The sequence below is a fragment of the Silene latifolia genome, chromosome X (genome assembly GCF_048544455.1).
Source record: "Silene latifolia isolate original U9 population chromosome X, ASM4854445v1, whole genome shotgun sequence".
NCBI classification, from domain to species: Eukaryota; Viridiplantae; Streptophyta; class Magnoliopsida; order Caryophyllales; family Caryophyllaceae; genus Silene; species Silene latifolia.
The window spans coordinates 153202255-153228415 of NC_133537.1; the positions used below are offsets into that span (position 1 = coordinate 153202255).

Consider the following 26161-nt stretch of genomic DNA (forward strand, 5'->3'; position numbering starts at 1 on the left):
GGGACGAATAGGTTGCAGGATTCCTTCTGAAGAAAGTATCCTCAGAGCGGTGCCATATATTATTCCCTGATCTCTGAATACCCTTTGATGTTTTCCCCTGATTCCAACATTGATGTTTTTTGGGATGTTTTTGTGAGTTTTGGTTTTGTCAATCCTAGTCAGAAGTAGGATTTGGTTGTTGTCAATGGGAAGTTTTTGGGATGTTGCTTGATATTTTGAAGGGTATTTTGGTGAGCCAATTTCATGTTCTTTGTTGGTGGTTTTTTGGGTGTGGGAACCATCGGACGGTTCCTCACTTTCAGCATTTGTTTGTTGGGAAATTAGGTGTTGGTCTTCTCCTTGGTGGTCAGGTTCATTTTCGGCATTACCGATCTTTTTCCCCAAATTAGCTACCTCAGTGTTCAAATCATCGATAGCCACTCGCAGCTTTGAGAATATGGTGTTGATGGAGACGGAGATCATGGGTATATCGCTTTGTAGTCCATTTTCGCTAATTGCACGAATTTTTTCATCGTCGGGAAGGATGAGATGTGAGCAATCCAAGGAAAGGTCCTGACTGTGTCCAATAGGGTTTTCTGGAGGGTTGTTTTTGTTGTTGGCAAGTAGCCGGCTTTCAAGGAGTTTAACCCTTTGCTCAATATCAGAAAAGGTAAAATTCTCGGTTATCATTTTGTCCTCAAATTGGGACAGACGAGTCCTCAAGTTTTCCACGGTAGCCAGGAATCGAAGGACCATGTTGTTGGTTTCAGCAGAAGTCGTGGCGGATGAAGGTTGATCAGCTTCTTGAGTTTCCGGTTGGCGATCGATGGCACCCAAAGGATTCCTATTTGACATAACGATAAGCGTTATAATGTCTTGGTAAGGGATTGCACAAACAAAGGCAAGTACGACACACATGTACAAAAGGCAGTTTTGTTTTGGAGACGCGACAGTGTGACTAGGTTATGAGTTCATTAAAGATCGTGAATGACTTTTTGTGTTTGAACTCGTGGTGCATGCACTACTACAAATTCAGGCAACTACAACGCCCCTTTAAAAACGCTTATTCACGAAAATCAAAACAGACGTTGTAGAATGTAAGGCGCGAATTTTACTAAAATTAATTACAACGGGTATGGTTATATAACCGTTGTTATAAGTTTTAACAACGGTTCAAACCTGCACAACCGTTGTTAATAATTTGGCGCAAAATTGGCGCAAAGTTAGTGAAAAGTAATCACAACGGTTATTTTTGAAACCCGTTGTTAAAACTTATTTAACAACGGTTGTTGTTTTACAACCGTAGTTAAAACGTTTTAACAACGGTTTTTGTTTTAACAACCGTTGTCAATACTTTCCTTACTATAAACCACACAAACACAGATCAGCTACAGCCATAAAACACAAACCTTAACACAAACACAAACACAAAAACAAACACAGACAAACACAAATACAGACACAAAACAAACACTTTCTCATCGTCTCTTTCTCTCTTTCTCATCGTCGCTTTATCTTCTCGCCGTTACTGTTGATTTCATCGTCTCATACTTTCTCTAATTATCAGGTAAATCTCGCCGTCACTGTTGGTTTCATCGTCTTTCATCGTCATAATTTTCGTTTTCTAATTATTTCATTTGCATGTATGTGTTTTTATCGATCATTATGTTATTTCTCTAAGTATTATTCGCTTAATTAGCTAGTAAAACAGATAAAATAAAATAAAAGAAATAAGAAGCAAGATGATAGAGAGGAATTCATGATAAACTTAATTAATATATATATATGTATATATATATATGTATATATATATATACATATATATATATATATATGTATATATATATATATATGTATATATATATATATATGTATATATATACATATATGTATATATATATATATATATATATATATATATATATATATATATATGTATATATATATATATATGTATATATATATATATATATATATATATATATATATATATACATAAATTAAAAAAAAAAATTACATTAATAAAAATGCAATTCTTATATTTTCATAGAGAGTCTTATTCTCTTCTATGATATCCGTCCTCTCCTCCTTAGCTATTTGGAGGTTTCGTTCGCTGATTGCTATATCGTCATATAGCCGCAATTTCTTTGCCGCTCTGTCAAGCCATCTTTTTTGGCGTTCTTCAGTACGGATCGAGCATCCACAAGGTAGCTCCTGAAACTGTCCTCAATGTGGAGCAACCGGCGGAAGAAACTGTTGTTGTTGTCGATCATAGTAAGAGTCTTAAGGATGATATCATTCATTTTGTTGATGAAGTTTGGAGTTTGTTTGAAAGATTAATTAGGGTTTATTTGGAGTTTGTTTTAGCAGTTAGGGTTTGGAGATATATAGTGAGATAATGGAATGTTAGTTGTGATAATGCATGTATTTATACTAAGTAATGTGTGGTTTGAGTTATTTTTTAATTAATATATATGTTAGGAAGTTGTGCCTAATCATCATCATATCTCTCTCTGCTGCTTCAAATCTTATTATAACCCTTCTCATTCCATATTGTCCATTCATATGCACAGGGGTGGCAGTAATAATGCATGCATCAGAATTCTAACGGGCCGTAATTATGCATGCATCTAGTAATATATAATTTAATTATTTTTTTTATTTTTTTTAAAAAAAAAAACAACTGTTATTGAGAAACAACCCGTTGTCTTTAGTTATAACAACGGTTTTGTATATTACAACCCGTTGTTATAACTTTTCCCCCAAAATTGAGTCACACTTTCCACAACGGGTTTTTATACTTAAAACCGTTGTTAATAGTTTTAACAACGGGTTCCTTAAGAAAACCAACCGTTGTTAAAACCTTTTACAACGGATGCTTTAACAACGTCCGCTTTTTTATATAACAACGGTTTGTAACCGTTGTTATAGCCTGTATCTGTAGTAGTGATGACTTTGAACTTAGACTCGAGTGTCGACTTTTGCATAGTGATGCCTAGACAGACGACTTCTGACTTAGTTTGGAGGTTTGTTGCTGGCGTGACGCCGTTGGACAAGACATGTACACAAAATTGACCTTTGACCCGTAATGTAGGGGAAAGACGGGTTTAATACCTGAGAGGTTTTGACTCTGCTAATGCCATTCAAGATGTCTCGACAATTAGGCGACACGACCTGGACCAGAAGATAGGTACTAACTTCGGCAGAGGCTCGACGTTATCTAAACGACTTGACTTGAAATCGACTGGACTCTAATCGACTCGAGGCTGAATCGGAATGGTGGACTGAAATTTTCGAAAATAGAAATTTTCAAAAAGGTTCATTTGTCGTTATATGGACGGTTTCCGAATAGTAGGGATCTCCGAAAGGTAGGCCAGTTGAAAGGGTTGTCTTAGGTTTGTTTTAAAAGACGGATTAAGTTGAGATTGCAGCGGCTCCGAAAACAATGTGTTGTTTCCGAATACGGTTTTTGAAATTCCGAATCACGGATTTGAAAATTTGAGGATTGAAGAATTTGGAATCGTCATCACAATAGCCATGAAAACGGTTAAATTTGTTTTCAAAGAATTTAAAATTGGGTTGAAAATTCAAAAACGGTTAAATTTGTTTTCAAACGATTGAGTTCGAATTCGAAATTTGAAAACGGTTAAATTTTTTTTCAAAAATTTGATTTGAACTTTGAAATTTGAAAACGATTGAATTTGTTTTCAAATGATTTGAAATTGGATTGAAATTTGAAAACGGTTAAATTTGTTTCCAAATGATTCGAAATTGGATTTGAATTTGAAAACGGTTAAATTTGTTTTCAAATGGTTTGAAATTGGATTTGAATTTAACATAATTTGAAAACGGTTAAATTTGTTTTCAAATGATTTGAAATTGGATTTGAATTTGAAAATAGTTAAATTTGTTTTCAAATGATTTGGAATTATATTTGAATTTGAAAACGGTTAAATTTGTTTTCAAAGATTAGATTTTGAACTGAAATTTGAAAACGGTTAAATTTGTTTTCAAATGATTGGATTTAAAATTGGAAATCGTGAGAATTAAAATCGTCATTACGACGGCTTAGAAAAGCGTTTTAACCTTTGAAAGACGGGATGCAAATCGAAAATTGTGAGAATTGAAATCGTCATTACGACGGATTAGAAAAGCCAAATTCGATTTCGAAAATCAGATTTGTAATTTGGAATGTTGCACGGGTTGAAATCATCATTACGACAGTTTGAAAAATATTCTTGTTTGAAAATTGATTTCGGATTTCGAAAATTAGAGGGTAGAATTCGTCATTATGACGGCGTAAAAGGACGCTTTGAAAATGCAACGGACGGCGAGGGACCGAGGTTTGAAACGGCCATTATGACGACGTAAAAGGATATTTTGAAATGGTTTGTGAAAACCATGGTTTGAAGTCCTCATTACAACGGCATGAAAAGGTGCATTTGAAATGGTTATAAAAACCGGGTTTTGAAATGGCCATTATAACGGCGCAAAATGTGTTTTTGAAACGGTTTGTGAAAACCAGGTTTGAAAATCGTCATTATGACAGCATAAAAGGCGCTTTGAAACGGTTGTAAAAAATCGGGTTTGAAGATCGTCATTACGGCGGCCTAAAAAGGCGTGTTATTTGAAATGCAACGGTCGGCGAAAGACTGAGGTTTGAAATGGCCATTATAACGGCGCAAAAAGGTGTTTTTGAAAATTTGAAAATGACACGGAAGGACTTATGATCACATAACACATAAGCACTCGCATTTCATTATATTATGCATAATGCTGACACGGGTTTTGGCTTAAAAGGGTGGGTTACACACCAAACGATCAAACCCCGATTTGCGAGAGGGATACCAATCCAAACAAAATGTGTAAGGAGGGTGCCCTAGCCTCGTGCTCCAAGGTGACGAAAGCCCTTTGACGAAAAAGAAATGTGTAACGTCAATGGTATGCTTGACTCAATCGGAATTCGAAACGCGGGGATGAGAAAACGCACGCCGACGAGACGAGCCAATTGGTCGAAAAAGGTTAGGTTGTGGGCCCGGACAAGGAACCCGACTTATGACCATAGTATCAATTAATGCAATTTAACCACGACCTCGTTCGAGTTTCACCTCTAAGGATCACAAAGACACAAGTGTCCTAGTTTTCCCCAGCGGAGTCGCCAATCTGTGGACATGGGCCACCTGCACGCCAAGCCAATCTGTGGACATGCAGCGGTCTAGAAAGCCACGCTCGGCGGCGTAAAAATTCTTTCACCGGATCGCTTTAGATCGGTCGGTTTCGTTTCGGCAAAGGTCCCGAAATGATTAGAGATGTTCGAAGTCGCCACCAAGCATTTGTGGGATGCTTGGAACCCGTTCGAATCCACTTTATAGCTAGGTCAATCATGGCAAAAAGCGGTGTTTGACATAGGTACTAAAGATAAGGACTCGTCCCCCTTTTACCATTCTATGCCTAAAATGACTCTCGTACGCCCTGGATAAGGCCATCCACTATCTAAAGGTTCTGAGTAAGGGGTGAGGGTAGGTATTGGGAAGCCCTTTAATCGGACACCCAATCCCGCCCGCGTTAGCGGCCTCTACTGATCGATCGTGGTTGTTTAAGTGCAAAAGTTGATAAAACAGTGTAAATGCGTGAATGCGCATCCAAAAGTCTTAACCTAACATATGAATATTTCCTAAGTCGATTGTTTATGCATGTACCAAGAAATTGGTGTCAAATTTGGATTTAGATTGGTTTGCATGTGAAAACGAAAATTAAACATCCATTTACCAAATTCGGGTTATGATGCTTAACAAGGTCCATTTATTTGAAAAAGCGTGTTTAATGACAAAGTGTAAAAACACGTAAACTTGTCAATCTGATCCGTCACGTATACGGGTTAACCATAGTCGGGATCGTTCTAGACAAGTGCTAAAAACGAGGCAGGAACAGTGCTAGGCAGCCCCATTAGGGCGCGAGCCTATTGGCGAGGGAAGGGCTCTGCCCAGGTTTTAAAAGGTGGAAATAGGCAGCCTCTTGAGGCGCGAGCCATGGGGCGAGCTAAGAGGTGTCTCCTGGTTGTTAAAAGGGTTATGTAAAACTATTTTAAAAGGTCATTAAAGACCGCTTTTGCGTTATTATTTGAAAGTATTGTTTGCATGACTCGGAATAATTACTATTGTGTTAGTAATATTCGTTGTCGGATTTGCAAGTTTGAAAAGCATAGTTTACAATTAAAAATGTAAAATGTTTGATTTGAACTAAATATGTTAAGTTCATTTCTTTGTAATTAGTCAAGTTTGTCATCGTACTCAGATTAAACCGACATGGTATAAGGAACCAAGGATGATTATGAATTATGATTAATATGTTTGCAAGTGTAAATAAATGAGAAAAATGGTAAATAAAAGAAAAGGGTGTTAAAATACCCATTAAAATTTAATTAACCAATAATATCATCGAGTCACGGAATAAACCGTCATGGTATAACGAACCAAGGATGATTTTTGTAATGGTCAAAATATGTTTAACATAAAAATGAATTAAAATGGTAAATAAAAGAAAAGAAATTCCTTTAAAATGTAATTAACCAAATAATATCACTGAGTCACGGATTAAACCGTCATGGTATATGGAACCAAGGGTGATTATGATTTATGGTTAAAAAGTTTGTCATAAAAGCGATTTGAAGCATTTGAAATGGTAAAAAACCGATTCCAAATAAGAACAGTAAACTCGGTATAGCAAAAGTGCTTCTGTCTCGGGCCAAAACTCGGTTTTGGCTCGTCTAACCTATATTTGAATCGTGTTATGCATTGTTCATGCATATAAACTCATAAAAACAGTAAACACATGAAATAAATGAGATATTTACATCCTCAAACTTACGTGTATTGATATTTGCGACGTAGACGACTTTAAAGACGGTTTTCTTGTAGCGACTACTCATGATCAAAGAAGTTTAAAAGAGTGCCTTAAAAAAGGATTTTATTTTGAAAATATGTTGAAAATATGTTAATTAAAAATTGTTGATTGATGAATTGAGTTGGTCAAATCGGTCGGTCAAATACACGGCGACGGTACCAAACAATATGTGTAAGGCTTGTGTTTATGATCGGTAGGTCGTAAACAAGTGTCGATTTTGTGACTTAGGAAGTCGAGTCTAGAAGTTTAAGAGAGAGGTGAAGGGGCGGACGCTCGCGTGAGTATTGTGGTGTGTGATGGTGGGTATTTATAGAGAAATATGGGGAGGTAGGTCGGTTGAGTTTGCTTAGAGGCTAAGCAGACACCTTCTTTAGGCGCGAGCTACCTTGTGATACAAATGGGTGTATTGTCCTTTTCAATTTGGACGTGACCTTTGCTCCATCTATTTTTTGGTTGGTTTGATTTGTGGTAACCAAATGAGATGTAGTGTAACAATATGAGCATCTAATAAGATGATTTTGGATGTTACTTTAGGTAGGTGTTTTGTGTGCTTGACTCGGGTTTGACCCGTGTGAGTCGGGATTTGAATTTGGAGTCGGTTTTTTGGCCCGGTGTCAGTTTTGACTCTAATTAGGGTCATTTTAATGGAAATGGCATGATTAATACATTCATGGCATTGTTTTTGGCATTCGAGATTTGGGTTGACTCGAGTTGACTCAGGTTGACTCGAGTTGCGGGTTTCTGAGTCGGTTTTGGGTCCGAAGACGGTTTTGACTCTAATTAGGGTCATTTTCATGGAAATGACATGATAAAGACATTCATGACATTATTTTCGACATTCAAGATTTGGGTTGACTCAGGTTGACCGAGTTGCGGGTTTTTGAGTCGGTTTTGGGTCCGAGGACGGTTTTAACTTTAAATAGTGTTATTTTAATGCAAATGAAGTTAGAAAACCATTTTTGAAATTATTTTTCATATTCGAGTAATGCATTAAACCGTATCATGTATAGCCAATCCACGCACGCATATCAAAAACACGTTACAGTCTGATCATCATCAGGTGGTTTTTGGAAGGTGCAGATACTGGGTATCTACAAGATGATGATGGTATGATCCATATTATCAATGGAGGATTAATAACAAGACTTGATAAATTCTTCAATCCATAATTCAACAACAATAATGCTTATGTACCTCTTCCGGGCACTACCAAGATTGATGAGATGTTAATCTTTCGACACCACCATTGGATCACCTTTGAAGGTTATGAGCAAAAGATCAAGTGGCTCACCAAAGGGATGACCCCCATTTTTCTTCCAATGGAAGGTTTAACAAGAGTATCACCTAGACGGGGTCCCCTTTCACAAGTACTAACTTACCTTGTCTCAACTCGTTTAAGTCAAGCAAATCGAACCCCACTTTCTTCTCAACCTCAACAAAATGAACCTCAAACAAATGAAAAAGAGAAAGTTGTTATCCTGCCTTACCCCTTTCCATATCAACCTTACAATCACCCAAATCCCGTCATCCTTCCGAGAGATGACTTTGTAACGGGTCTACTCCAAGATTTACACCGAAAGTAATATGAACCTTGAGTAGACAATTATTATGCTCTCTATCCACAATTTCACCGTTTGGCCCATCAAGAGCATATTAGTGAAGAGGGAATGCTTCCCTCTTGGGCTCAAATGAAAATTCTTTTTTTCCAAACTCGGAGCATGCCAATGGTGGAACACATGGACATGGAGAAGGAGAAGGAGAAAGGTTAAGTGGCGGCGATACGGTTGAGGTGAATAACGAGGGGGGGCGAATTTATGGATTTCTATGAGAGCGATGAATCACGAGCACAATGGGATAGTGATCTTGGAGGGGATGACGGTAACTAATGAAGATGTTCAGGAGCTAGGTGGAGCGGGTATGAGGCACCCACCATGGCCTAGGTGAAACTCTTCTATTCCCCCTCATTCTTCTTGTCAAACATTTCATGCTTTTGTAACTTGGTTAACATTTAATTGTTTCAAACTCTAGAGGTGTCCTTGTAAAAATTAAGGACTATTTTTCCACCTTAGCAACATCAAGGTGATGATAAATTTATTGCTCCCGCTTTGAAAATCCAAAATGATAATTAGTTTCATGCATTGCATACTTGTGCATGAACTTCCCTACTTTTACACTAGAAATAGTGTCTTACTCGGTTTGGGGAAGTTCAAACACAAGGAATGTATATATATATATATATATATATATATATATATATATATATATATATATATATATATATATATATATATATATATATATATATATATATATATATATATATATATATATATATATGTCATGTGGTTTGCATAATAGTGTAGAAATCATGCATTCTCATTTAGCTTGCATAATTTCCTATCGTATTGGCCATTGAGGACAATGCCCATACTAGTGTGCGGATGAGAAATTCTAACTTAACTTTTAAAATAAAAAATGATAAAAATTGAAAAACACAAAAATATGTTCCTTTATTTCATAAAAAAAAACCACAAAAATTTGAAAAATTGAAAACCAAAAACATGTTCATTCCTTTGTAGTGTAGAGATGTATATTTTGTATATACTTGTGTTTGTTTGTCCTCCTATTACATTGGATCGACTACGCCACATCCGAGGCATGGGGAATATGAAGACTGCATGGTATGATCTTTCCAATCTCCTTTTTCCTCTCTATGATAATGACTATGTGGCTTTATTTTTATTGATGCGGTATACACCAATGTGATCTTAGGAGTTGCATTTAGCTTATATGACATACTGGTTGATAGAAGCATATGCATTAGAGTTGTATAAATGTTAGTTGCATCATGGCATGTAGTTGCATTTTAGAAAAAAAATTTGTGAAAACATCTATTTGGGAAACTTGACAAGTGTATATAAGGCCCTTGTAGATACTTTTTCTTCTTGAGACATTGTTCATTAGAATGCCTCTAAAACACCCTAGGATGTGTCATGCTAGTATTCTTTGACCCATGGATTAAGGCCTAGTCAAGAGTACCTTGTGGTGTGATAACTCCTTGGCTACCGTTTATTCCAAGGTGACCCTTGAGACCATGCAACCATCTTCCACTTCTATCACATTTTGTCAACAAAAAGGGAATAGGCACAAAAACTATCAATTTGAGATCAAGTACCAAAATGAAAAACAAGAAGTTTGTAATTTGCATCAAAGAAAAGAGGAGTACAAAAACAAGAACTCCTATGCTTCAAATATAAGCACCCTCGTTACAAATTAGGGTGACTTTGAAAATGTTCAAAAAATGCAAAAGTTGAAAATTGTCAAGTATTGAAATGCCAAACATCAAATAAATGGAAAAGGAAATTGTTCTCAAATTTGTCAAATGCCACAAGAAATTGGGGGGAATAACAAAACCAAAAGCAAACTCCCTTTACGAAACTCAAAGTACATTGATCCCTTTTTCCATTGAACCCACTTTTGTGCATGGTCGATAGGGGACGACCCTTCTACTTGTCTAGGCAAGAGGGGAAATTCCGCGATCCTACAGTGTTTCTAACATCATAGGGAGTCTACTCTTGACGAAAGCATTTAACGATTGAGGACAAAGGTACCCTAGCTTGACACAACTTGGAGGTGACTTATTGGTATCCTCCTAGGCTTAGTGGTTTGAAGAAACTGTATCTATTATGGAGTGTGTACCTTTATATTGCTTCCCTTATAGATGATTTCCGCCACTTAGATGAGAAAAGTGGCTATTCTTTTGTAGATGAATCTATTACTTCCTTTTGTGTGCTTAATGCTTGGATGTATCGCCGTTTTGGCAAGCCCCACCTTGCCTTGCAAGAAGGCATCCTACCTCATGGTTGTCTTGTTGTGAGTTGAAGGGGTGGAGTGAGACCCGCTAATTCTCATATCGGTTATATTAGTAGGCTAGTTTAAATAAGGGTCCTAGTTTTAGTCACCTTTTTACTCGGGACGAGCAAAGGTTCAGCTTGGGGATGTTTGACGTGACTAATATTTGATCACATTTAGTCCCCGAATTAACCTCGTTCCTATGCTTTCTAGCACATATTTAGGTCATTTATTATCTTTAGTTTCCCATTTTGCATATTCTTTGAGGTTTTGTGTCCTTGGTAGGAAAGGATTGCTTACCTTGCATTTATGAGGCGAAATGGAGCTAAATGGATCGCATATAATGACCAAACATCAAACAGAAGACCAACATTAGAGGCATAAGTAGATAAATAAAGTAAAATGGGCAATGATGAAAAGATCCTTGCATCCCCAACACGATCCTTGCGGATTGTTAAGGAGCCAAACAAGGGAACTACTCTGTCCAAGGATCCGAGCGGCCCGAGCATGATCCGAGCGTACCAAACTGCCAGGATCCGAGCGGCTTGATCCCAGGACGAGCAGACTGGAGAGCTACGATCCGAGCGTCCCCTCCCTGATCCGAGCGGATCTCTTCACTGAATAGCCCGTGCCTCAGCACAGGACGAGCGGATCGTGGCAGGACTAGCAAGGAGGATCCGCGCATGTTCCTCGGGAGTTGCATTTCCTCAAGTTTTCTTAGGGTCTTAATAGTCATTTAAGACTTTAGTAACCCTAATCCTTGTACTTAATCTTTAGTATAAATACCCCTTTGTACTACCTAGATTATCATCCAATCTTATCAACTCTTAATACTCTCTTAATCCTATCATAATTTAGTCTTAATTTAGTTGTAATACATTTCTCAATATTAATCACATCTTAATCTTTACTTTATTTCTCTATTGTTCTTCCTTTTATTTCGGTAATTAGAAGATTATTTGGGTTTATTTGGAGGATTGACAACCTTCCATCAATCATCAAGTACTTCTATTATTCTTTACTTTATTATTTGGATCATCACCATAGGTATAATTCCTTTTTACCCTTGTTCAATTACTGTTAATCACTTTACTTTATTCATCATATTTTGCTTTGTTAGTATGATTGACAACCTTATTAGCATGCTAAACTTGATAATGAGTGAGTAGTTCTTTAGCTAGGGTTAATGGGGAATTAGGGGGAATTAGGGGGAATAAACATGGGGATTGATCTATGCTTAATATAATATGTTCTCATAATTAATTTGCTTGCTTGTTGTGATTTCAACCTATGTACATGTTATGTTTGATGAAATGCGAGCCTAAGAATCCTTGCATTTTTTTACCATCCCTTATCTTTTCAATGAGGCTTGTAAGATATAAACCAACTCGAGCCTCATTAGACCATGCATAGAGTTGAATAGAAAGAATTAAGTCGACTTGTAGGTGTTGTACAGTCTAGACGACTCGGCTCCGAGACCCAAATCTTCCTAGGGATTGTAAGATATACCCTAACTCGATCCCATCACAATAATAAGTACTTGCATCTAATTGAGAACATGTTTGTATAATCTACTCCCACTTGAGCCCTTTGATGGGGGTAAGATTACTTTTTGAGATAACAAGAAAGGCAAAGTTGTTGGCGTTGGCAAGGTTGGTGTATTCTCCTCTCATGCTATTAGTGATGTTTATCTTCTGAGAGGACTCAATAATAATCTACTTAGTATTTCTCAATTATGTGACATAGGAAATAAAGTTGTTTTTCATTCTGATACTTGTCGCATAATAATTGAGAGAACAAGTAGTGTTAATCTTGACGGTCAACGAAAGAGAAATGTTTATATGGTAGATCTAAATGCTGTTCCTACTAACTCCTTTACGTGTATGAAAGCAACGTTAGATGATCCTTGTTTATGGCACAAAAGATTTGGTCACATTAGCTCCCCTATTCTAAATAAGCTCTAAAGATGGGACTTGGTTGAAGGTTTGCCTAAACTCAAGTTTGACCAAGAGAAGATATGTGACACGTGTGCTCGTTGCAAACATGTAAGATCATATTTCAATCCCAAAAGAGTGGTAAGCACGAATCAGGCTCTAGGACTCATACATATGGATCTATTGGCCCAATGAATGTAAGAAGTAGAGGCGGATCCAGGTATATTTTTGTTCTTGTCGATGATTACTCAAGATATATATGGCCTATATTCTTGCACTCTAAAGATGAGACTTTTTATGAGTTTGTATGCCTTATGAAACTCGTCTAAAATAAGTATAAGTCTAATCTTGTTTCCATTCCTACCGACTATGACACCAAATTTGATAATCAAGCATTTATAGAATATTGTAGAACCAAGGGTGTAGGGCATAAATTATATGCACCACGAACTCCACAACAAAATGGTGTCGTTGAACGTATGAATATAACAATAGAGAACATGGCACGTACTATGCTTTTATGTAGTGGACTACCTCGTAATATCTGGGCTGAAGCAGTTAGTACTTCATGCTACATCTATAACCGTGCCATGATTAGACCTATTTTAAAGAAAACTCGTTACGAACTTCTTAGAGGCCGTAAACCTAATATATCGTATCTGCGTTGCTTTGGGAGTAAATGCATTGTTCATAACAATGGCAAAAATAAGTTGAGTAAGTTTGACCGTAGAAGTGATGAGGCTATTTTTATTGGTTACTCTGATCATAGCAAGGCATATAAGGTGTTTAATAAAATAACATTATGCATTGAAGAAAGCGTTCACGTAATCTTTGATGAGAATGATATTTTTGATAACCTTATACAGGATGAAGAAGAAAATGAAGATGAACGAGACTTCCGTTTACCTAGAGATGATGCTCCAGAGTTAGATGACGAAGATAAAGAAATTGAAGGCACAAATGATGAACTTAGAAGTCCTTCAATTGATAAAGGAAAGGGAGTTGAGACTGTAGTTGATGATATTACAACCTCCTCTCAAGACAGGAATTTGGAAACTGAAGTTATAGTTGTTGAAGCTATAACTTTGAATCCAAACCAAGGTATAGAATCCAGGGTTATACCTGATTCTGCTACAGGCCCAAGATTGAATTCAGGGGGAATAATTCTTGTATCCCAATCATCTGAAGAAGGTGAACCAAGTTCAGATAACTATAATGTGCCTCCAGCTTCTAAGAAATGGAGATATAAGGATTCCCATCCTATGAAGAGTATCCATGGAAGTTTAAAGAAGGGTGTTCAAACTCGAAGAACGTTGAACAACTTCTATTTTTTTATTCCTCCCTCTCTACCATTGAACCAACCAATATCAAAGAAGCTCTTGCAGAACCAGATTGGATTGTTGCCGTGCAAGAAGAGCTCCAACAGTTTGAAAAGAACAAAGTTTTGCACTTAGTTCCAAGACCAAGGGATCGATCTGTTATTGGTACGTACAAGATGGGTGTTTATTAACAAGTTGGATGACACGGGAGTTATTGTACGAAAGAAAGCAAGATTGGTTGTTCAGGGATACAATAAACAAGAAGGAATTGACTATGATGAGACCTCCGCTCCCGTAGCTAGACTTAAAGCTATTAGATTATTAATTGCATTTGTAGCTCACAAAGGAATGAAATTATTTGATATGGACAATAATATAGCATTTCTTAACGGATATCTATAAGAAGAAGTCTTTGTAAAGCAACCCCCTGAATTTCTAGATAGCAAGTTTCAAAATCATGTCTTTAAATTAGATTAAGCATTATATGGTTTGAAACAAGCTCCTAGGACTTGGTATGACAGATTATCCATGTTTTTACTTGAAAGTGATTTTAAAGGAGGACTTGTCGACAAGACCCTATTTCTAAAATCCGAGGGTTCTGATTTGTTAATTGTGCAAATTTACGTTAAAGATATTATTTTTGGATCAACTAACAACAAATTGTGTGAGTACTTCTCAGAATTAATGACCTCGGAATTCGAGATGAGAATGATGAGAGAACTCAAATTCTTCCAAGGGCTTCAAATCCAACAAACAAGTGAAGGAATAATGATTCACCAACAAAAATACATTAAAGAGCTCATCAGAAAATTTGGTTTAGAAGATTCTCATCCTATGGCCACTCCAATGGTTACGGATAAGAAATTAACAAAAGATGAAGATGGCAAGTCTGTTGATGATACGACTTATCCAGGTATGATTGGCTCGCTTCTCTATTTAACTGCAAATAGACCAGGTATTATGTTTAGTGTATTTGTTTGTGCTCGATTTCAATCGGGCCCTAAAGAATCACATATGATTGGAGTAAAGAGAATTTTGAGGTATTTGATTGGTACATCTATGTTGGAATATGTGTCCTCCGATAATAATGCGATCACAACTGTCGATCATGATGATCACATGTTTAAGTCTCATTTTAAGAATACAATTGGGAAGTAATATTTTCATCATTTGGTCCACACATATCGGTAATGATTGGCTGACTAGAGTTTGACATTACTGTCGTGCGACGGTAGTGATCAGTTGATCCCCTTAGGTCATACCTAAAGGGTAACACTCTTAATTGATTATTTAATTGATCGTATAACGATACGAGTTAATTAAATTACTTGAAATTGACGGACGATTTTGGAAGTAATATTTACGTGTCTCATTGTAATTTGATTAAATGAGATACGGTCTAAGTAATTGAATTGTTTTATTGCTTAGATGAAATTATTGTTTACGGAAGCAATTGAACTGAATGAATAATTTATTATAAATACAAGATGTTGTGATTTATAATTGGTAAATTATTTTGGTACAAGTAATTATGAATTACTAAGTCGATTTTGTATATGACGTATTTTTATTAATGCGTTGATTTTTAATATGTTAAAATGCATAACAATTTTACATGACTTGTGACATGTGACAAATTGACAAATTGACAAAGATAAAATGGAATCCATTTTATCTTAAATGGACCGAATTAGTGGGAGTATTAGGAAAAATATTATGTTGATTAATTAAGTGGAAAACATAATCATTTTTCCTAAACCTAGGCATGCATACCTAGTGCCTCTTGTGAAGAACACCTTACTCATGCATTGGCCATCACCACCCCTCCCCCTACCCGGTTTTGTCATAGAGAAAACCATGGGTTTTTTCTCTATAATTTACCTAATACACTACTTCAATAGTTAGAGTAATATTCATTCATTCTACCATCTAAAAATAGAGTTTTAGAGAGATAAAAATTCTTCCTCCTTCTCCCTTTCTCTTAACCGAAAATTAAGAGACCAAAACAATATTTTGGGTCAATTTTATTCAAATTAATGTTGTTATAGTATCAATAATATTAATTTTATTAAGAGGTTACCTTGGGTATTATTCCTTGGGAGGGATTCTATACTTGAATCCTTTGTTCTTCCATTTTAGGAGTGCTCAAGAACAAGTAAGAAGGAGATCTTACTTGTGCCCTTTTGATCCGAAATATCAATGTAAGAATGATGATTTTTCCTTAATATTTACTTATGTTTGCATGCATAAGATCTAATTAATTTTATGACCAAATTAAATGGAACGTATAAGAATATGTTGAGTATTTTGAGATATAGATTTCTAACAAGTGGTATCAGAGCCTTATGTTGTTTGCATGCAAATCGGTTATAGGTTTTCCGAGTTATACGATTAACATATAAAACTTATAAATTTGTGCTTATTATGATATATCACGAAATCAATTTTTTATGTTAAAGTTTCTGATTCTAAAATGTATTTAGGATATTTTGGTTAATTTATGTATTTTTATTGTTCATTTTATATAATAATGACATTAAAAATGTGATTTTTATGATAAAATGTCATTTTCGGACTAAAATTAGCTAAACTTAGATTTTTCCAGTGGTTTTTGGATATGTTTTCACATATATTAGTTTTAGATGACCTGTAAATTTTCATAAATTTATGAGTTCTTATGCTCGAAATATGGATTTTTCATGATAAAAATCGAATTTAAATGAAAAATAGGTTAATATGAGATAAATTTCGAATCTGGTCATAGAAATTTAGTATGTTGTCACATGAAATTTTAAAAGATGTGTGTAAAATAATAGGCTATAATGAAGTCTTTATGCATGATTTATGAATTTTTGATGAAAAATAGCATAAATAGTGACTTTAATTAGTGAATAATTGTTAAAACATACTTCATGACTAAGGAAAAACGTCACATGTTGCATTTTATTACCTATTTCAGATCTAAAATTGAAAAGTTGATAAATATAATTTTTCTCATATTTTTATGATAATATTTGATAAATCCGATAAATCGCAACATAGTTTTTCCTTGATAATTTTTCGATATTTTTAACCTAAGTTTTTGAACATTATGAGTGTCATGGTATTTTCCAGAATGTTCATGAGTTTATATTTCAAATTTCAAATTTATTTGAAATTTTTGTGATTTATTTGAAGTTTATAGCATTTTATTGTAATTTTGAGTCCACTAATGAACGATTTTTAAGAAATATAAGTTAATTATAGTCAATATGTTAGTGGAGACTAAGTTTGAGTCCTAAGTTGGTTAGGGCAATTAACTTGTGCATAAATATGATTTTATGTAATTTATTGTAATTTTAAAAGGTTGAATCACGCAAATCCATAAAAACCGTTTAATATACGGTATTGGCTCCTTAAAGGCGATTTAGCATAAAATTGGGCATGTTCATACATATTATAATGCTGCATTTTATTTATGATTGTCATAATTTTATTTTATGTAATTTTTGAATTATGTAATTTTACTTAGTATGGCCTTAGTTTTTAATTGGTATTACCCGAAATGTATGGGAATATCGATTCGGTTGTAATTTATTGTGATCTCGTATCACCGTTTTGTAATTTAATAGATTTATTTTTATTTTAATTACAAATGTATAATAGGAAATTATGTAATTTGTTATGTAATTTATGTATTCCGGAGATCCATGAAGACGGTGTCACTCGAGAAGGCGATCAATTAAAGACGGTGTTGCCTCGAGATGCGTGCCAAAACCGAAGTTCAAGGGACCAATGGAGTTGGTTTCCGAATATGTAATAGTTAATTAGATTTTCTATTTTAGGAAGGCCATACTAGGATTTTATTTATGTTTTGCATTTTATTTATATGTTGCATGCATCGCTAAATCGCCATAACTAAAACATGCATTGTCATTTTAATCGAGTTTATCGACCGTGTCAATTATAATTATCGTAGTTCACCGCTTTAGTTCACTTAAAACGTGATAGATAATAAATTGACATAACCTCTCGCTAAAAATAAACAATTGAGACTTAGCCTTACCAAAAAGTAGAAACCATGAAAACCTATTTAGCGAGGGAGTGCACTCGGCCCTACCGGGGTACAAACCTTGTTACGTAGAGGAAGTGGGTGATAAATGTCTATCCACCGAATTCATGTTGATAAGGGATGAATCGGCCCTACCGTGCCCAAGTTGATGTGGATTTGGATCATGGACACATTTATTCGAAATTTGGATTGAGCTCAATAGAAGTATTCGTGATCGTAGTCGCATGTGTTCCGGGCTAAAGATAAATGTTAATGTAATTTTATCGACCAAGAGTTCTAAAAGTAGAATCGATTAAAGCGTTAATCCACCGAGTTATATTGATAAGGGATGAATCAGCCCTACCGTGCCCAAGTTAATATGAATTTGGGTCTTGGAATCATTTATCAAGTTGGGTAGAGGTCACTAGATAAATGCAATAAAACTTGTTTAAATTAAATTTTTACGAGTATTATTATTTTGAAAACGACATATGTTTTATTCCTTCTATTTTGTTTTGTAGACCGCTTTTATTTCTCATAACAAATGGCCACTCCAAACACCAACGCCACACCTCTCACTAATGCTTCATAGCTCTGATCCTTCATGGATCGTTGTAAACTTGAAAAAAATGGGTCAAATTTCTCCGATTGGGATGCCCAACTCAAATTAGCCGCCCAAGGTGACGACAAGCTTCGTTACCTCACCGAGGCCTCTCCACCCGAACCTAATGCTAGGTCGAGTGCCGCTACTAGGGAAGCATATGAGGCTTACCACAAGGAGTCCGCCGCAATGAAAAATGTGTTAATCTTTGGGATGGAGGCGGATCTGCAAAGGAGAGTCTTTAAAATGGGCACCGCTAATGAAATATATTCCAAGCTTGTGACAATGTTTTCACAAACTCCGAGGATCGTCCAATATGAGGCGGCCGCGGCATTCTTTGATCTCGACTTTAAGGAGGGCCAAAAGGTTAGCCCTCACGTGCTCAAATTGATGGAGCTAGTCGAGACCTTGAAGATTCAAAAGGTTGAAATCCCCAAAGATTTCATTGTAGATAGGATTCTACATTCCTTATCCAAAGTCAAAGCGTATGTTCAATTCCGGGTGAATTTTAACATGCAAAACAAGGACGTGTCTCTTGAAGAGTTGCACAAGTTACTTGTGCAAGCCGAAAGAGACATGGGCTTAATGTTAACCCACCTAAGGATGTGCTTAACATAAGCACCAAAAGCAAGGGGAAGTTCAAGAAGAATGGGAAGAAGGGTAAGAAGCAAGCTCCCACTTTCACCAAAGCTAAGACTTATGAAGCTAGCACTTCCAAGATCAAGAAGGGTCCTCTTGATAAGTGCCATTATTGTAATGGTGTTGGACATTGGAAAAGAAATTGTTCCAAATATCTTGGTGACATTAAAGCTGGAAAGATCACTCCAGTAGGTAAATGACTATCCTTTCTTTTATATTTCTAATTCAACTATGGTATTGTCATACAAAGTTGTGATGATGTATCCCCTTTTTATTGTAAATAGGGCCTCCACCAAGCAAGGACAAGGGAAAAGAAAAGCAAGCTTGAGAAACCATCAAGAAGCTAGGAGTAGCTTCCATGAAGCTTGGCTTTTTATTGTCTTATTTTAATTTATGTTTCGGATTTTTAGAACCTTTTGATTTCCGTGTTCGACATGGAAATGTTTAATCCTTTCTAAAACAATTGTTGTATTTTGGATTATGGTGGCTTGGTTTGCAACCCAAGTCACCCGTTTTATCGTATTTTATCCTTGTTCTAAAAATTCGTTTTTATATGCTTGCTCATAGAAACATACGATCATTCACTTAAAGTGATCTAATGGACAACTATAATTATGGGATTCATTATATGTCCACAAGCTTAAGGCTTGTGTATGATCAATTATAAAGTGATATTGAGTTGATGAACTCTCTTAAAGGAATGTCAATCACCAAGTACACTTATCAAATCTAAAACAATTAGTCAACCTATGAGATAGTCCTCCTTATAAATCAAAAAATCATTATTTATGTCTCATATACTATCTTTGAATCTCTAGTATTTTCATTCTAAAGATAGAGTGGGAGAAAATGAAGACACAAAGAACACCAAGCAAAATTTGTGTACTTGTGTAAATGAGATCTACGCAAGAAAGAATGATTTGTATACCTATACAGATAGTATACACGAATAGATGAGATATGTGGTCTCGAATAGATGAAATCTACATGACAAAAGTGACCAAGTGAAGTAATCAAAAGAATATGTTCTCAAGATTACTACACGAGGAGACCAAAAGAAAGTTTTGGAAGAAGAATGACTAATGTAAAGTCTTAACAAGAGATTTGGCTATTTTATGAGCGACTTTTGACCAATAGTTTCAAATATTGATATTTACTTAAGAGCCTAAATGAAACAAAGTTGCATCCTAGAAAATAAATGGGATTTATAACTAAAAGTTGCAAAGAATGATATGCCGATATCCACAAGAGCTAAATTAATTGTTAACCATGCTAGTGTCATTACTTACCTCATTATGACAATGAAATGGTTAAACCTCCTTCCAGAAAAGGGTAATTTGAGAAGGACGTATATTAAATGTTATTCACATTTAAAAAATGACATTGCTATGCATCATTATAAAATGAATGAGTTAGAGATTAAAATCTCTTTCCATAAAGTTTAAGATATGAAACCTTTTCAAAATAGGTATTTTGAAAGGATATGCTGGGAGCATATGTGGTTTTATCTTAATAACTTAGCAAAGCAAAATATATTTCAATTCTTGAAATGCTTCAATTGAGTAGTCAATTGCAAAATATGTGGAATTGAGTGGGAGTTGGAAATTATCATGTGAAGACATGGAATTTAGTGGGAGAAATCATCTTGTAAAATTTTATAACTCATTACTCATTGAGAATGACGAGCTAATACTTTATTTCACAAAGAAGTATTTGAGTATTCAATTATGGATGAAAATGGACTATGATGAATCCAATCACATCATGAGATGTTAGATAGGTATTGAGATATACACATCGAATCAACGAGAAACTTAGGTTATTCATCTCAATGAAAAATGGAATTGCCATTAGCAGTCATGGTCGTTCATTGAACCTAAGAATGGTTGATCACATGATTATTAGTTACTAATGTTTCCGCCATTAGAATAATCATGCACATGTCCAATAATGAATCATATGCATAAGAACATGATGAATCATTGGCAAGCCATAGAAGAATCGTCATGTATTATCGAGGAGAACCGATGAGCGATTTCAGTGTTGGACAGAACACTCTGTTATGTGTCAAGAGGTTGCACATATTAAAGTTAGAACACGCGTAAGGATTTATGAAAATCCTAAGCTTTTCAAGCTAAAAGGAGAAATAAGTAGTTTAGAAAGATACTTAGTTGAAGTAAGAAGTTACTCAAAGCTAATATTTTCTAATATGGTAGGACTTGTGAGAAGTGCTAGGCTAATCATCTTGACAATTGTTGCAAGACTCTACGAAACATATACCTAGTGCATTGTGAGTGGGTGGAGTACTTGACCAGTGCAAGTCATATCATCCACCACAAATTCGTTGGTTGTGTGATAAACAACCAGAAAGTTCTTTCAAGATAAAGAACCCAAACCGAGGTTGGGAACCTATATATATATATATATATGTGTGTGTGTACTTGGTAAGGTTCATGCTATGAGAGACAACATGAATATAAAGGAAAATTTGATAAAAGAAGTTTGAACACATGGACACATGGTATGTTAAACTTCTATTGCAATCGACTAGTGTTTACACACTTACGATATGCATCACAAGGTTGTAATACGGTATTGACTACCCGAATGTGATGTCGACATTTTTCGTTTGAGTTATTATTAACTCACTGATGTGACCATAATTAGCGCATATTTAGCCCCCGAATTAGCCTTGTTCCCATGCTTTTTAGTGCATATTTGGGTCATTTATTGTCTTTAGTTCTTTGTTTTGCATATTCTTTGAGATTTTGATCCCTTGTTAGGAAAGGAGTGCAAATCTTGCATTTTCATGGGAAAACGAGACTAAATTGATTAAATTCAATGACCAAGCATCAAGGAGAGACAAGATTAGAAGGCCTTTGTACATATGATAGTAGATGAGCAATGTTGAGAAAGGATCCTTGCATCCCCGAGGAAATCCCCAAGGATTTTATGAAGAAAAGGGAAGAAAAGAAGAAGAAACAATGCTGAGCTACAATCCGAGCGGATTGCCTTGAATCCGCCCGTCCTCCACAGCACCATCCGTGCGTCTTCTGCCAAAGACTCCCGGGTTAGCAGCCACCAGAATCCGCCCGGATTCCCTTGAAGACGCCCGTCTTCCCCTGCTATAATCCGCCCGTCCCGACACCAATACGCCCGGATTCCAGCCCAGCACAAATTCGTCTCTTCATGCATCAAAGAAAGAAGCCCTTCCTTCGAAAAATACCGGCTTCTCCTTGCTCAATCTAAAAAGTGTAATTACTAGTTTAGCCCTTAGTTAACCCTAATGCATCCACCTAATTTCCACTATAAATACCCCATTAGTCTAATTAGAAGAGGATGTTCTTCTTACCAATTATTAGAGTAGTTAATATCAATCAAATCTCTCTTTAGTATTGTAATCAACAATTAATCAAGTTTTAATACAAGTTTTATTTCTTTAATCTCTCTTTTGTGCATCCTTTATTTTGAGTAATTGAAGATTATTTGGGTTATTATTGGGAGATTGACAACCTCTCAATCAACCATCAAGTACTTCTTTTATTCTTTGCTTTATTATTGGAATCATTAGTAGGTATAATTCTCTTAATCCCTTTTTAGTTATTGTTAATTACTTTCATTTATTCATTATGTTTCCTTTTGTTGGTATGATTGACAACCTTGCTAGCATGATCAACATGATAATGAGTGAGTAGTGACCTAGCTAGGGTTAATGGGTAATTAGGGGAAACCAACATGGGGAATGATTCATGCTTAAATTAATATGCTTTCATGGTTTATTTGCTTGCTTGTTTTGATCTCAACTCATGCACATGTTATGTTTGATGAAATGTGAGCCTATGAATCCTTGCATTTTTTACCCATCACCTATCTTTTCAATGAAACTTGTAAGACATAAACCAACTCGAGTCTCATTAGACCATGCATGTTGTTGAGTAGGAAAGACTAAGTCGACTTGTAGGTGTTGTACAATCTAATCGATTCGGGACCCAAACTTTCCTAGGATTGTAAGATATAACCCAACTCAATCCATCACAACAATAATTGCTTGCTTATAATTTGAGAACATGTTTGTATGATCAATTCCCATGATTCCCCTATGACCCCATGACACCCTAGTGCTTTTTATCAATTGTTTACAACCCCTTTTATTTCATCTTGCTTATTTACTTTCATTTCTATTTAGTTAGTGACTTTCTACATCAACCCAAATTGTGACACCCCTAAGACACCACTAGTTTCAATAGAAATCTCATCTCAATTCCCGTCCCTTGGGATCCGACCTTTACTTGCCTCTTTATTAATTGTAGAGTTGTTTGTGAAGCTATAAATTGTGTTTTGATTCGGACGTGACCCAACGACAACATCTATTCAATTGTGAACACGAAACGGACCGATCAAAAATGGCGCGCCGTTGTTCGGGACAGTGTTAACTTGATTTAGATTTTCTTATATTGTTATTAGTTGTGTCTTTCTTTGCCTTGGGGAAGTAAAAGTCCTCAAGGTTTGTTCTAATTGTTTTCGAGTTGTTTGATATTTTGCATGTCTAGAAGGTCACAAGGTGATTTGTTACCTTTTGATCGTGATATTGAAAGAACCTTGACAAATAATAGGAGATTTGCTAGGAGGAATTTGAGAGGTATTAGTGAGGTTGTGGATATTCAACCAACTATTGAGTTCATCAATCCTTTTGCAAGAGAAGGTGAGGAGAACCCAACACAAAATACCCCACAAAATCAACCTACAATGCCTAAATTTTCATCACATTCTGTACCCACCGAGGAGAACCTACCCAATGGTACTCCCACACCACAACATTTGACCGGAAATTTTATTGCCAAATCCGCCTTTATCCAATTAGTCGAAAGGAGCCAATTTGGAGGGATGCCTAGTGAAGACCCTCATTCTCATATGGAAACCTTTTGTGACTATTGTGATGCGATTTCTCAAACCGGTGTGACTCAAGACCAAATTCGATGGGTCTTATTTCCTTTTTCTCTAATCGGCACCGCGAAACAATGGTTGAAGGGCCTTGATAAGGCCACTCTCGGAATTGATTCTTGGAAGAAGTTGGCTCTAGCTTTCTACAAAGAGGTCTACCCACCGGAAAAGACTAATATGCTAAGAGCTCAAATTACGGGTTTTAAGCAAAGGGATGAAGAATCTTTGTATGAAGCTTGGGAGCGGTTCAAGGGAATTTGTCGCTCATGTCCTCACCATGGACTTAGCGAGTGGTTCTTGGTACAACAATTTTGGAACGGTCTATATGAAGATTCAAGGAACATTCTCAGCATGGGATCAAATGGAATGTTCACCGAAGTTGATGACAATCAAACATGGAACGAGATTGAGGAAATGGCGGTCCATAACTCCAATATAGTAGACCTCGCAAGGTTACTAGAGGAGGAGTGGACTCTGTTACTCAATTGGGTGCTCAACTTAGTGCTCACATTGACACAATCAATTTGAAGTTTGAACAAGCTATGGCTAGACTTGAAGAAGCCTCAAAATCACCAAAGCATCATGTTAATGCCATGACGGCATCCTCATCAATCCCAAGTGGGATATGTGAGAATTGTGGAACTTTGGGACATGACCAAAGTGAATGTAGGGAAACAAATGAACAAGTGAATGCTTTCCAAGCATACAAGAGTGGTACCCCTTATTCCAACTATTACAATGAAAACACCAAGTTTCATCCAAATCTCTCCTACAAAAGCCAAAATGTTCAAAACCCTCAAACAACATACACCCCACCTCCCATGAGAGACCAAAATCAAAGACCCTTTTACAACCAAAACCAAGGTTACCAAAACCAAAATCCATACAATCACCAAAATGACCAAGGTTTTGATGTTCAAAAAGCGGTCTTCCAAATGCAAAAGAATCAACAAGAATTTTTCACTCAAATGCAAAAAGATAGTAAAGCAAAGGAAACCACCATCAACAACATTCTAGCTCACACCAAGATGTTGGAAACCCAATTGACTCAACTAGCCTCTTCAAGCTCACAAAGACAAAAGGGGCAATTACCACCTCAAAGTAATCCCCCAAGACATGAAACGGTTAGTGCCATTCACTTGAGAAGTGGTACAAGGTATGAAGCACCGAAGAAGCAAGTTGAGGATGAAGTTGTGGAAGCAAGTGATAAGGAAGAAATTGTGCAAAACTCCAAAGATGGAGAATCATCAAAAGAAGAAATTTCAAAGAAAAATGAAGACAAGGTCAAGGAGAAGGAGCCCATTGTGATTAGACTTCCTTTTCCAAGTCGTCAAGCCAAGCCCAAATTTGATGACCAACTTGGAAAATTTATGGAAATTGTGAAGAATTTGGAAGTCTCAATTCCTTTCACGGAATTAATCAATCACGTGCCGGCCTATGCGAATTACATGAAAGACATCCTCACAAAGAAGAAGTCGATCCGGAAACTTGAGACTATCGCCTTCACTAAGGTGAGTAGTGCAATACTTCAAGGGAGTTCACCTCCAAAACTAAAGGATCCGGGAAGCTTCTCAATACCGTGTACCATTGGCGACACCACGATCAACAAGGCCTTATGTGATCTAGGGGCTAGTGCGAGTGTTATGCCGTACTCGGTGAGTAAAAGGTTGGGGATGGGAGAGCTTAAACGCACCAATATCACACTCCAAATGGCCGATAGATCGACGAAGACACCATTAGGGATATGGGAAGATGTCCCCGTACGAATTGGGAAGTTTTTCATCCCGGTGGACTTTGTCATTGTTGATATGGAGGAAGATTCCAACATTCCAATCATTCTAGGAAGACCCTTCTTACACACCGCGGGTGCGGTGATTGATGTAAAACATGGTGAGCTCACTCTAGAAGTGGGAGATGAGAGTATAACTTTTAATCTTGACAAGACTATGAGAGCTCCCCGTTT

The 26161-nt window shown here is 36.2% G+C and overlaps 1 non-coding gene across 1 annotated transcript; it reads right to left on the bottom strand.

Moving 5' to 3' along the window:
- Positions 1-24375: 24375 nt before the first annotated feature.
- LOC141625874 (small nucleolar RNA R71) lies at positions 24376-24482 on the bottom strand. Its single transcript, XR_012535621.1, has one exon. It is a non-coding gene; the product is annotated as a small nucleolar RNA R71 (small nucleolar RNA).
- Positions 24483-26161: the final 1679 nt, after the last annotated feature.